We start from the raw sequence: 12938 nt of genomic DNA on the forward strand, positions 1-12938 counted from the left end.
AACTGTCTTCCTGATTTCTTTCTCAGCTTGTTCATGGTTGTTGGTATACAGAAAACATACTGATTTTTGGGACTATACTAAGAGTGCAGAGGGTAGACATCCTTGTTTCCTTCTTGACTTTAGTTGAAATGGTTTCATTTTTCCCCAGATTAGTAAGATCTTGGTTAAAAGTTTGTCATTTATGTTATGTTGAGGTACATTATTTTTTTCCTTTTTTATCATAAAAGGATGTTGAATTTTGCCTTTTCCTAGGTTCGTTGAGATGATCATGTGATTTTTGACTTTGATATTCTTTATGTTCTGTTTACATTTATTGATTTATATATGTTGAACTACCTTTGCATCCTTGGAATGAAACCAGCTTGATCAAGGTGTATGATCTTTGTAATGTGTTGTTTAATTTTGCTTGCAAGAATTTTATTGAGAAATTTGTATGTATGTTTACTGAAGAGATTGGTTCATAATTGTCTTTATTGTGTCCTTGTCCGTTTTTGGAATGAGTATAATACTGGCTTTGTAGAATGAATTTGGTAGCATACTTTCTCTTTTTTTTTGTCAGTCCTGGGCCTTGAACTCAGGGCCTAAGCACTGTCCCTGGCTTCATTTTGCTCAAGGCTAGCACTCTACCACTTGAGCCACAGCGGCCCTTCTGGCCTTTTCTATATATGTGGTGCTGAGGAATCAAACCCAGGGCTTCATGTATACGAGGCGAGCACTTTACCACTAGGCCATATTCCCAGGCCTACTTTCTCTTGCTCTATATAAAAAAATTTGCAGTGTGTTGTTGTTATTTTTTGTTAAATATCTGATAGAATTTGGCAGGGAATCAATTGTATCCTGTTTGTTAGAATCTATTATTTCAGTCTCATTGCTTGTTATATATCTGTTTTATTGGTTTATAGCTTCTTTGTTCAATTTTAGTAGGCCAAATATACCCATACCCATTCCTCCTAGATTTTCCAGTGTATTTGAATATAGGTTATCAGAGTATTCCCTCAAAATCCTCTGGATTTCATTGATATTTGGGAGATATCCATTTTTCTCTCTCAATTTTATTCATTTAGGCCATTCCTTTACTTGTTTTGGTCAGATTGGCTAATGGGTTTATCTTAATTATTTTTTTAAAGAATCAACTCCTTTTCTTTCCATGTGCTAATTTTGGGTTGGCTGGTTCTTGTTTTTTTTTAGGAACTTAAGGTGCATTTTTACACTATTTGAGATTTCTTTATTATTATTATTATTATTATTTATTTATTTATTTTTGTTGCCAGTCCTGGGGCTTGGACTCAGGGCCTGAGCACTGTCCCTGGCTTCCTTTTGCTCAAGGCTAGCACTCTGCCACTTGAGCCACAGCGCCACTTCTGGCCATTTTCTGTATATGTGGTGCTGGGGAATTGAACCCAGGGCCTCATGTATACGAGGCAAGCACTCTTGCCACTAGGCCGTATCCCCAGCCCCATCATCGTTAAAAACTTAACCTCTCACTATTATCCTAAAAGTTATGGTAGATTGTACTTTTATTTTCATTAGATTCTAGAAAATATTTTATTTCCCTCCTCATTTCTTCAATTTATTCACTCTTGTCATTCAACAATGTGTTGTCTGATGGCTCATGCCTATAATCCTAGCTACTCAGGAGATTGAGATCTGAGGACCACAGTTCAAATCCAGCCCAGGCAGGAAAGACCAGGAGACTCTTATCTCTAGTTAAGCATCAAAAAGCCAGAACTAGAGCTGGGAATATGACTTGTTGGTAGAGTGCTGGCCTAGTGGTAGAGTGCTTGCCTCCTATATGTGAAGCCCTGGGTTTGATTCCTTAGCCGCACATATGCAGAAAAAGCCATAAGTGGCACTGTGGCTCAAGAGGTAGAGTGCTAGTCTTGAGCAAAAAGAAGCCAGGGACAGTGCTCAGGCTTTGAGTTCAAGCCCCAGGACTGGCAAAAGAAAAAAACCCCACAAAAAACCCAGAACTGAGTTGTGGTTCAAGTGATAAAATGAGCCTTGAGCAAAAAAGTTCAGGGACAGCATCTAGACCCTGATTTCAAGGAGGGGCGTGGTATAATGAAAAAGTGATACTGATTAATGATATATGAAGGAAGAAAGGCAAAAGAGAATTAGCAAAGGATAAACAGATGAATAAATAAACAAAAATGACCTTCTGTTTTAGTTACCTACTAAATGTATAGGTGATGTAGAAGGATTGTGGATGGGGGAAGAGAGGTAGAAGAAAGTGTAAATGAGGGAGCTATTTAATTTAATAAGACAGAAAAAAAAGGGAAAAGACAGTGGGAAAAATAGGGTTTAAGGCTGAATGTTGAAAAATGGATGTCGTGTTTTACATATAATGACTGTAAAGAAAAGGGAATAAAACCCTAAAAATGAAACAAAAAAGAAGGAACAGAAATACTCAAATCAAATTTACAAAAACAACGCAATATCAATTAATAAAAAATTAAAATGTATTGCTTGGTCCTGGTAGCCCTTCTTAGGAATCTGAGGTCTATAAGATTACAGTTTGAAGCCAACTCAGGCATAAGAGTTCATGGGACTTCATCTCCAAAAACAACCAGTATAAAGTATGACTCATGTGGTATAATGATATCCAAGCAAGCTTGATGCCTTGATACTGGCAAAAAATTAATATATAAAATGAAAATATGAAAAGAATGATGAAGATCGTGAAATCAAGCAAACAAGGAGAGAAAGGGGAAGAAAGGAAAAAAGTCAAAGTTCTAAGTTCTGTCCAGCAGGTGGCACCCACTACAATGGCAAGTAACTGGCTCCATAGTGGGGATAAAGGGCTTAAAGCTGTTAAAGTTCCAAGTGTAGGATTCTAGATTTTAGTCTCTTAATCATCCTTCTCCTTCTTACTCATTTTTCACTTAACACGTGGCTTTCCTTGAGTTTCTTGAAACTTGCTTTGTAGTGATCTGCCATTCCTTTCCTGGGCTACATTTGCTGGTGTTCTCCCAGTCCCCCTGCTTAGGCCCAGGTTACTGCAATAATTCATAGATGTAGATGATGCTGGAAGGGGTTCAATCAGACATCAGTGCTCTGATTTCAGAACCTATTATAAAGGTACATTAATGGGGACAATCAATATGGTATTGACATAAAGATAGACATAAATACCAATGTAATAAAGCAGAGAAAAAAATTTTGAGGGCAAACTAGAAAATCTTTACATATGTGGTCCAGTGGTTTTCAGTAAGAGTGCAAACATCACTCAGTAGGAAATGTGTAGTCTTTTTATCAAATGATGTTGGGAAAATTGGATATCCATATGCATCCATGAAGTTGGACCTTTACCTTAAACCATACATAAACAGAAACTTAATTCAAAATAGATCAAAGACTTAACAAAAGAGCTAAATGTACAAAACTCAGATTGTTAATAGTTTTTTGTTTGTTTGTTTGTTTGTTTTGCCAGTCCTGGGCCTTGGACTCAGGTCCTGAGCACTGTCCCTGGCTTCTTTTTTGCTCAAGGCTAGCACTCTGCCACTTGAGCCACAGCACCACTTCTGGCCATTTTCTATATATGTGGCGCTGGGGAATCGAACCCTGGGCTTCATGTACACAAGGCAAGCACTAGGCCATATTCCCAGCCCTCAGATTGTTATTAGTACATAGAAAAAACACAATTTTTGTGTGATGATTCTTTTATTCTGCATCTTTGTTGAATTTGTGTTTTAGTTCTGATAGGTGTGTGTGTGTGTGTGTGTGTGTGTGTGTGCCCGCACATGTGCACGTGTGTGTATCTTTAGAAATTTCTACATATCGGGCTTGGAGTATGGCCTAGTGCTTGCCTCATATACATGAAGCCCTGGGTTTGATTCCCCAGCACCACATATATAGAAAACAGCCAGAAGTGGTGCTGTGACTCAAGTGGCACAGTGGTAGCCTTGAGCAAAAAAAAGAAGCCAGGGACAGTGCTCAGGCCCTGAGTCTAAGGCCCAGGACTGGCAAAAAAAAAAAAAAAATCTGCATATCTTACATTGTCAATAGTGATAATTTTAATTCTTCATTTCCAGTTTAGATGACTCATTTCTTTTCTTTCATCCTTTCTCTTTTATTGTGCTGATCCTGGGGCTTGAACTCTGGGCCTAGGCACTGTCCCACAAAGCTAGTGCTATACCATATGATCTATAGCTCCACTTCCTTTTTTTTTTTTTTTGAGATAAGAGTCTCATGGACTTTCCTATCTAGGCCACCCTTGAACTGCAATGATTAGATCTTAGATTCCTCAGTTTCAGCTTGGATTACAGGTACTAGCCACTGATATTTGGTGACTTTCATTTCTTTTTCTTGCCAAATTGCTCTGTAGCTAGAAGTTGTAGTGAGCTCCTACTACTTTAAGTAGCAAAAGTAGGCATTCTTGTCTTCTTCCTGATTTTAGTGGAAAAGCTTTCAATCTTTCACTTTGATATGATGTTACCTATGAGATTTTCATATGAGACCTATGTTATGTTGAGGCACATTGTTTTTATTTCTAGTTTTGGGGTAGCTTTTTTCTGAAAGGATGATGAAATTTGTCAATCATATTTTTGATCAATGAGATAATTGTATGTTTTTTCCTCTGACTTATCTTGTGAAGCTAGTATTTCTGTGATAACAATGCAAGACAAAGAGTAGCCCCCCCTAAAAAAATGGAACTAAATTTAGACCAATATCCTTCAGGAACAAAAATTTCTCTGCAAAATATTAGCCAATAGAATTCAGTAAATTTTAAAGCCAAATCCACTTGGTTATTCCATGACCAAGTATAACTTTTCCTGAGGATGCAGTTTAATATTTGAAAATTATGCCGTATACCAAATTGTATACCATATTCATAAGGTAAAGAAGAATATCCACATTGTTATATTAGAAAAAGAAGTTTTTGGAAATTTAGCACTTATTATCACCAAAAAATCAGAAAATAAGGAAAAAGAACTTTCTCAACTTGACATCTACAAAAAGCTTACCACTAACACCATAATTGTTAAGTAATGGGTGATTTTCATATGAAATCACAAACAAGAAAACTGTTAGAAGTTATAGCATGTGCAATAAGATACAGAAAGAATGAAAGACATATAAATCAGAAAGTAAAAATAAATATAAGCCTGTATATAGAATAATTGCTTTTATAGAAATTTTCAAGAATCTATAATAAAACAATAAATTATAGTATGTTCAAACAGGAGACTATTTCATAGAAATCAATATAAACAATAAAAATGTAACCATAGAGATGAATTTTGTAAACATCGAGTGAAAGGAGCTAGATATGATTCCGGGCTAGATTTACCTCCCCTGGTGCGGGGATGCTAAGCTTACTCCCTTATCAGTGCTCCCCTTTTCACCCTCTCTCCTGGGCACCTGACCAGCAGGTGGCCAAGGTGGAGCGAGGGACACAGGCTAGCCTAAGGTGCACGTGGCTGAACGAGATCCCCTTTTCCTCCCTCCTTACCCACCAAGGAAGCCAGGCGCAGACAGATCTCGGAGACGCTTCGGAGAGCAATCCAATTTAATAGGGAGGGGCTCACAGTAATATAGTAGTGATGACGAGGATTGAGCATGAGTTGGCGATAGGCTGGAGAGCTTGTCCATCCAAGAGAAGCTCCCAAGGACCTCCCTCATGGGCTAATGTCACTTCCCATAGTACCGCCTTCTGGGCAAAGCTCCAGAAAGGAGAGCACACGTGCTCACTGGTGCAAGGTGGGGGATGGTCTCAAAGCTATCCCTTCTGGTTCCTGACCCAGAAGGAGATAGGTGTGGCTCACTTCCACACTGCCCCAGGGCTGGGGGAAGGGCCGCATCTCGGGAGCGCTCTCCTCACCCTTCCCCCCTTAGGGCCAAGATGAATCCCCAACAATATGAGAATATATGCTGCATAATTACATTTTAATGAAGTTAAAAATAGAAATACTAAGTTGAAGTGTTAAAAAATTCAAGATTAGATGGTAAAACTATAATAAGAAGTAAGGACATGATTGTCATAAAGTCAGGATATATTATTGACAAGGAGCATATTGCAAAGTTTAATTTCTTGGCCTCTAAGGCAATTATATATGTATTTCCTTTGTCACGACTTATTAAGCTATACATTTTTGTCTTGTATCTTTTTTCTTACATGTATATGTCTCAAAAGTATTTTCCTTTTATCCATCAAAATTTATCCCTACTGAAGGATTATTAGAAAATAACAATAAAAAGAATTTATTACTCACCAGAAATGCTACTGTAGTATCTTCTCACATAAACTATTGAAAACTGTCAAGTTGCTCTTTACCATTTATCTAGAGTGGTCATCTAAAAACTATACATCTCAGCCAGGCTGGTGGCTGGTGAGGTAGTGACTCATGCCTGTAATCCTAGGATGCTGAGATCTAAGGATCTCAGTTGGAAGCCAGCCCAGCTAGGAAAGTCTGTGGTACTCTTTATCTCCAATTAACCACCATAAAATGGGAAGTGGCACTGTGGCTCAAAGTGGTAGAGTGCTAGCCTTGGGCCAAAGAGCTTAGGGACAGTACCCAGGCCCTTAGTTCAAGCCCCAGGACTGGCCAAAAAAAACACCAAACCAGCTCATGTAAATAGAATGAGGAGAAATATATATTATTATTCAACAGAGACAGGGGGATGACCATTTTACTTTTTTCTATCTTCTATAATTTTCTATCTTCTATAATTTTAAGGGTTTATTGACCATTTATAAAGGAGAGTAATGCATAATTCAAAAGGCCAGACAAGGGCTGGGGATATAGCCTAGTGGCAAGAGCGCTTGCCTCGTATACATGAAGCCCTGGGTTCGATTCCCCAGCACCATATATACAGAAAATGGCCAGAAGTGGCGCTGTGACTCAAGTGGCAGAGTGCTAGCCTTGAGCAAAAAGAAGCCAGGGACAGTGCTCAGGCCCTGAGTCCAAGGCCCAGGACTGGGGAAAAAAAAAAAAGGCCAGACAAATGAATTATAACGGCTTTATTAACAATTATTCAAAATAATTTATTTTAAGAGAGAATCACAAATTCCAGGATTTTTTTGTATCTGTTGCCCTCAACCACTTAATGCCAGTAGTTCCTGAATTATCAACCAAAGAACTAACTGCCCCTTCAGTTGGTGGGCCTGTTTGGAAGCATACTACCTTTGGTGATGAATATCAAGTAATAAAAGAAACCTCCCTTGTAAACTAATCATGCTAATACAAATAATAAAATTAAGAAGAAATATTGTATCATCAAGAATTAGGAAGGGACAACCTGATCTGTAGTTGATTACACTCAAATGTGTACATTGATTGCATCTGAATAAAAAATTTAAGGAATTTTTCAAGAGCTGTTTTAGCCAAAAGCAAGATACAGAAGCAGATAAAGTGGTTATATTTACGTTCTACCTGGAATTTAAGTTGGGCTCTCAGTTGTCTAGGCCAGGGAGCTGCCAGTAAGTAGACATATGCTTAAAAGATGCATCAATTTCAGTGCTGGCCTAGACCTTGCTCTTGCCTTGTCCCTCAGCCTCAGCCTGCTGCTTCTCCCTCCCAAAAAAGGGTGAGGGGAGACACCATTAAGAGAGGAGACAAACATCGAGTTAAGAAAATGGGACATGACTAATTTAAGAATTCTAGTTTGATGAAATGTATTTCTGTTTTAAATTAAGGAAACCCAGATAAATTTAATCAAAAGAACTGTGTTGAGAATGAAAAGTCATATGGGCTTCCCTTTAGAAAGAACTTGGTGTGAAACAACTTTAATTAGAAAAGTTTTAGGATCAGCCAGGTGCTGGTTCTAGCTTGTAGTCCTAGCTACTCAGAAGGCTGAGGTAATCCTAGCTACTCAGAAGGCTGAGATCTGAAGATTGCAGCTTCAGCCAGTGTGGGCAGGAAATTCCGTGAGAATCTAATAGTCAACTACTAGAAAACTGGAAGTGACATTGTGGCTTAAAGTGGTAGAACATTAGCCTTGGTCGAAAGAGCTCAGGGACAGTGCCTAGGCCTGGAGTTCAAACCCCATGATGGACAAAAAAGAAAAGAAAGGTTTTAGGGGAGCTGGGAATGCTGGTTACATACCTGTAATCCCAGCACTTGGAATACAAAGGCAGGATGTTTGTGAGTTTGAGATCAGCTTGAATTTATAGAAAGCCCAAAGCCAGCCTGGGCTTCACAAAGAGGTGCTGTCTCAAAAATCAATACAAGGGCTGGGATGTAGCTCAGTGGCAAAGCACTTGCCTAGCAAGTACAGCGTCCTGGGTTCAATCCCCAATACCAAAAAAGAAAAGAAAAAAAAATCAATACAAGAAAGCTTTGGGGCTGGGGATATGGCCTAGTGGCAAGAGTGCCTGCCTCGGATACACGAGGCCCTAGGTTCGATTCCCCAGCACCACATATACAGAAAACGGCCAGAAGCAGCGCTGTGGCTCAAGTGGCAGAGTGCTAGCCTTGAGCGGGAAGAAGCCAGGGACGGTGCTCGGGCCCTGAGTCCAAGGCCCAGGACTGGCCAAAAAAAAAAAAAAAAAAAAAAAAAAAAAAAAAAAAAAAAAAAGAAAGCTTTGACCATGTCAAAATCATGTTATTGTCGAGTACTTCAATGATAGGCTGGACTTTGTCCAATTTTGGTTACTATGCTTTACAAGTAATAAATGTAAATAAGCTTAGGTGTTTATAGAGAGTGTCCAGAACTATCAAAAGCAGGCGAAACATCAACTCTAAAATTGGTTTTGGCACTTTTTTCCAGAGCCCAGCCCACATTAAAAGTTTTCAACAGCAGTACTATAAAAAAAAGACCACAAGATGGTGACAGAACTCTAAAACACCTTTTTAAAAAAACCATTTGGAAGAGAGAGAGATCTTTTCATAAAAAGGAGAAAAAGAAAGTTCAAGAATGTCTGTATTTCAAACCCTTTTTAAAGAATGATCAGAATGCCTTCTCAGGCAACTTTTTATAGTGCTTGTTCATTTAGGGGTGGGATATGGCTGGCCCAAGGCCTTATATGGCCAATAAATCATGTGATTTGGCCCAGTCAAGGAAACTGCAAGGAAGACTCAAATTTCAATAATTTAGCAGCTTTATTTGTGGGGCATTGGTGGCTTACCCCTGTAATCCTAGCTACTCAGGACACTGAGTTCTGAGGATTGCTGTTCAAAACCAGCCTAAGCAAGAAAAGTCTGTGGGATTCCTATCTTGAAGAACTAATTACCAAAAAAGCCAGAAATAATGCTGTGGCTCAAGTAGTAGAGCTACTAGCCTAGAACACAAAAGTTCAGGGACAGTGCCCAGGTCTTGAGTTCAAGTTCCAGGTCTAGCGCACGCACACACACACACAGACACACATACACACACAATAGCAGTTTGTTTTTTGTTATGGTAACATAAGCGTCAATACCAGCTAACATCACATACCAAATGACCTTTGGCCATAAAAGATTCCCTACTTTTGGAAGGTAAAGAATTTAATGTAGTGCTCGCTTCGGCAGCACATATACTAAAATTGGAACGATACAGAGAAGATTAGCATGGCCCCTGTGCAAGTATGACACGCAAATTCGTGAAATTAAGTGAACTGAACACCTCAGGCGGGGAAAGGGGGAGGGGGGAGGGGGGTATGAGGGACAAGGTAACAAACAGTACAAGAAATGTATCCAATGCCTAACATATGAAACTGTAACCTCTCTGCACATCAGTTTTATAATAAAAACTTAAAAAAAAGAATTTAATGTAAAGAGCAATATTGGTAAATAAAATAATTTGTTTTTGGGTTATAGTAGATATCAATATTGCTTCCATCTTTCTGTTCTCCTTTTCCTTTTTTTTTTGTTTGTCATGGGGCTTGAACTTAGGGTCTAGGTGCTGTCCCAGAGCCCTTTTTCTCAGTGCTAGCATTCTACTACTTTGAGCCACAGCGCCACTTCCAGTTTTCTGGTGGTTAATTGGAGATATGAGTCTAACTAACTTTACTGCCTGGGCTGACTTTGAACTGTGATCCTCAGATCTCAGCCTCCTGAATAGCTAGGATTACAGGCATGAGCCACCAGCTACCGGCCTCCTTATTCTCTCTTCTACTGTCCTGTTTTTACCAAAATTTCATAAAAACAAAGTAGTAGTATTAAAGGGTGTGTATTCTGGGGGCTTGTGGTTTTTAAATAGAGACTACCAGTTGTTACTGTGTGACACTCAGCAAATCACCTAACTTTGTGCCTCAGCTCTTTTTCCTATGAAATAGAGATAATAGTGCTTACTTCATTTTATTGGAGAAGTGTCTATAACAATTCTGGCACATAGAATGTTAAATTTTTATGGAATTAATTTTTTCTAATAATTTATGGAATTACTTTGATTTATAAACCAGGCAAATGAACTTCTTAGGAGTTTCTCTTATTAAAAAAAGCCAGTGACTAGGTATACTATATGTACGTATGTGTTAAAATGACCCACCTTATACAACTAGTATATGTTAATAAAAAAATCTTTTAAAAATGAAAACAAGTCAGACTGGATGTGGTTGCTCACACCTGTAATCCCAGCTACTTGAGTGAAGGTTGGGAGGATTACAGAGGCCAGCCTGGGCAAAAAAGTTAGCAAATCTCAATGAGCTATATGTGGTGACCTGTGCCTGTGGTCCCATCTACCTGGGAGGCTGGAAGTAAGATGATCACATTCTGAAGCTGGCCCCACACCCAAATAGTAGATTCTATCTGAAATAAACAAAGCCAAACCAAAACAAAGAATTGTAAAGCAAAGTCCTGGGGCTTGGACTCAGGGCCTGAGCACTGTCCCTGGCTGCTTTTTGCTCAAGGCTAGCACTCTGCCACTTGAGCCACAGCGCCATTTCTTGCCATTTTCTATATATGTGGTGCTGGGGAATTGAACCCAGGGCTTCATATATATGAGGTAAGCGCTCTTGCCACTAGGCCATCTTCCCAGCCCCCTTGTACCTATTCTTAACACTTGGCCTTAGCCATTTTTTTCCTCAATAATTTCTTAGGTATTTTCATTCATGACTAATATACATACACCTTGACTTACTTACAAAGTCCCTTCTCTAGCTTATAAGCTTGTTCTGAATCTCAGCCTTTGTATCTAATGGAATTGTGTCAAAGATGTCTCAAAATCTATATCTAAGCCAGGCAGAGCTAGTGAATCTTCTTCTAACCTGGTATTCCGATAGTATCCCCTAATAACTAAACAGCACAATCATTGGTTCCACTGAATAAGCTGTCAACTTAGGAGTCACCATGATACATCTTGAACATTCCCCTCATATCTACTGTATTACCAAATCATACCAAATTTTCCTAAGTATCTTGTCATTCCATTTCTTAGTGTTTTTGCTACCAATATCACAGTCTATGTTCTGTTCTTTTGCCAGACTAGTTGGTCTCTGCATTTAAGGAGGCTCCAATATTATCACCTCTCTAAAGCACTGCCTTTCAACATACATGTGGATAAGCACTGGTTTGTCCTTTAATTTCCAGCCCAGTACATACATACATCTATATGAATACACATATGGATACACATATATAAATGGCATGCTCAGAGCCAATGAGCTAGTTACGGGTGTAGTGCTACTCAGTTATCAGCAAAATGTAGGGCAAATTCATAAGCAGAACCCAGAGGGGCTGGCTGACTTCACACACGGTCTGTACACTTCACCTATGAACCAGATAGCCTACTGACCAGATGGCTGGATGACCACAGCCAGGGTCTGTACACCTCCCTCCAGGATCCCTGAATGCTGAGCAGAGTAGCTCTGATATGCTAATGAACCAAACATAACGTGGCTAAACAGTAGTTTTGATATGCAAACATGCCAACCCTAAGGTGGCCTAAGTATGTACAATCCAGGAAACAGGTCCTAAAAATTCAAGCTGAAGATACTAAAATCTGAGCACCTTTCTTCATGGACTCCAAGCTTTGGACCTCAGTCTCCTACTTCAGCCTCAAGGGACCTTTGCTTTGGGAGTCTGCCTCTCCTACAAGCCTCTCACCACTGCTGTGGTGTGTTCCTTAGGTTAGTGTCAGATAATCAACTGGAAAGGTTCTTGTTCTAATCCCATTATTAGCATTCCTTAGTTGTACAAAGGGACTTCAATTGTGACATTTCCATACATGTATACAGTTAAACCTATTAACTTCCCTCCTTTATTTCCTCTTCTTTTTAAAATTTTCTTTAAAAAGTTGCCATTCAGCAAAGCCGTTTTGGAATATATAATGCATCTTGGTCAAAGAGAGACTCTTAATCAGCAAAAAGCTGGAAGTTTTGGTGTGGCTCAAGCAGTAGAGAGCACCAACCTGAGTGAAAAAGCTATGCAATTGTGAGAGGTCCTGTTCAAGCCCAATATCTGTGTGTGTGCACGCGCACACACACGCACACATACGTTCAGCATCACTTAAAATTACAGAGTTTAGACGAGGATTTATAGAGAAATGATTATTCTCTTATATATTTGGTAGAAGGCAGAAATTTGTGTTAATTTTTCATGGATGGGGTGGAACCTATAGCCTTTGACATGCTAGGCAAAGGCTCTACCTCTATAATGTTTTTATTTTTATTTATTTATTTATTTATTTATTTTTGCCAGTCCTGGACTTGGACTCAGGGCTTGAGCACTGTTCCTGGCTTCCTTTTTGCTCAAGGCTAGCACTCTGCCACAGTGCCACTTCTGGCCATTTTCTATATATATGTGGTGCTAGGGAATCGAACCCAGGGCTTCATGTATATGAGGCAAGCACTCTTGCCACTAGGCCATATTCCCAGCCCTCTATAATGTTTTTAGAAAGTATTCTGACATTTATTTATTTAGCAAAGACTGGAACAGCTTCAGTGTTTCACAAGTTGATAGCACAATTCTGCTATGAATGTTACTCAAGTAGACAAAAGAGAGGGTATGAGATGATGGTGATGTATGCAATAAAGACTCAAACATGAGATGCCTTTCATGTATATAAGAATTCAAAATAAC

The 12938-nt window shown here is 39.1% G+C and overlaps 1 non-coding gene across 1 annotated transcript; it reads left to right on the top strand.

Moving 5' to 3' along the window:
• Positions 1-9433: 9433 nt before the first annotated feature.
• LOC125356991 lies at positions 9434-9540 on the top strand. The gene has a single exon (XR_007212024.1). It is a non-coding gene; the product is annotated as a U6 spliceosomal RNA (small nuclear RNA).
• The last annotated feature ends 3398 nt before the right edge of the window (positions 9541-12938 follow it).

Source organism: Perognathus longimembris, chromosome 8 (genome assembly GCF_023159225.1).
Source record: "Perognathus longimembris pacificus isolate PPM17 chromosome 8, ASM2315922v1, whole genome shotgun sequence".
Taxonomy (NCBI): Eukaryota; Metazoa; Chordata; class Mammalia; order Rodentia; family Heteromyidae; genus Perognathus; species Perognathus longimembris.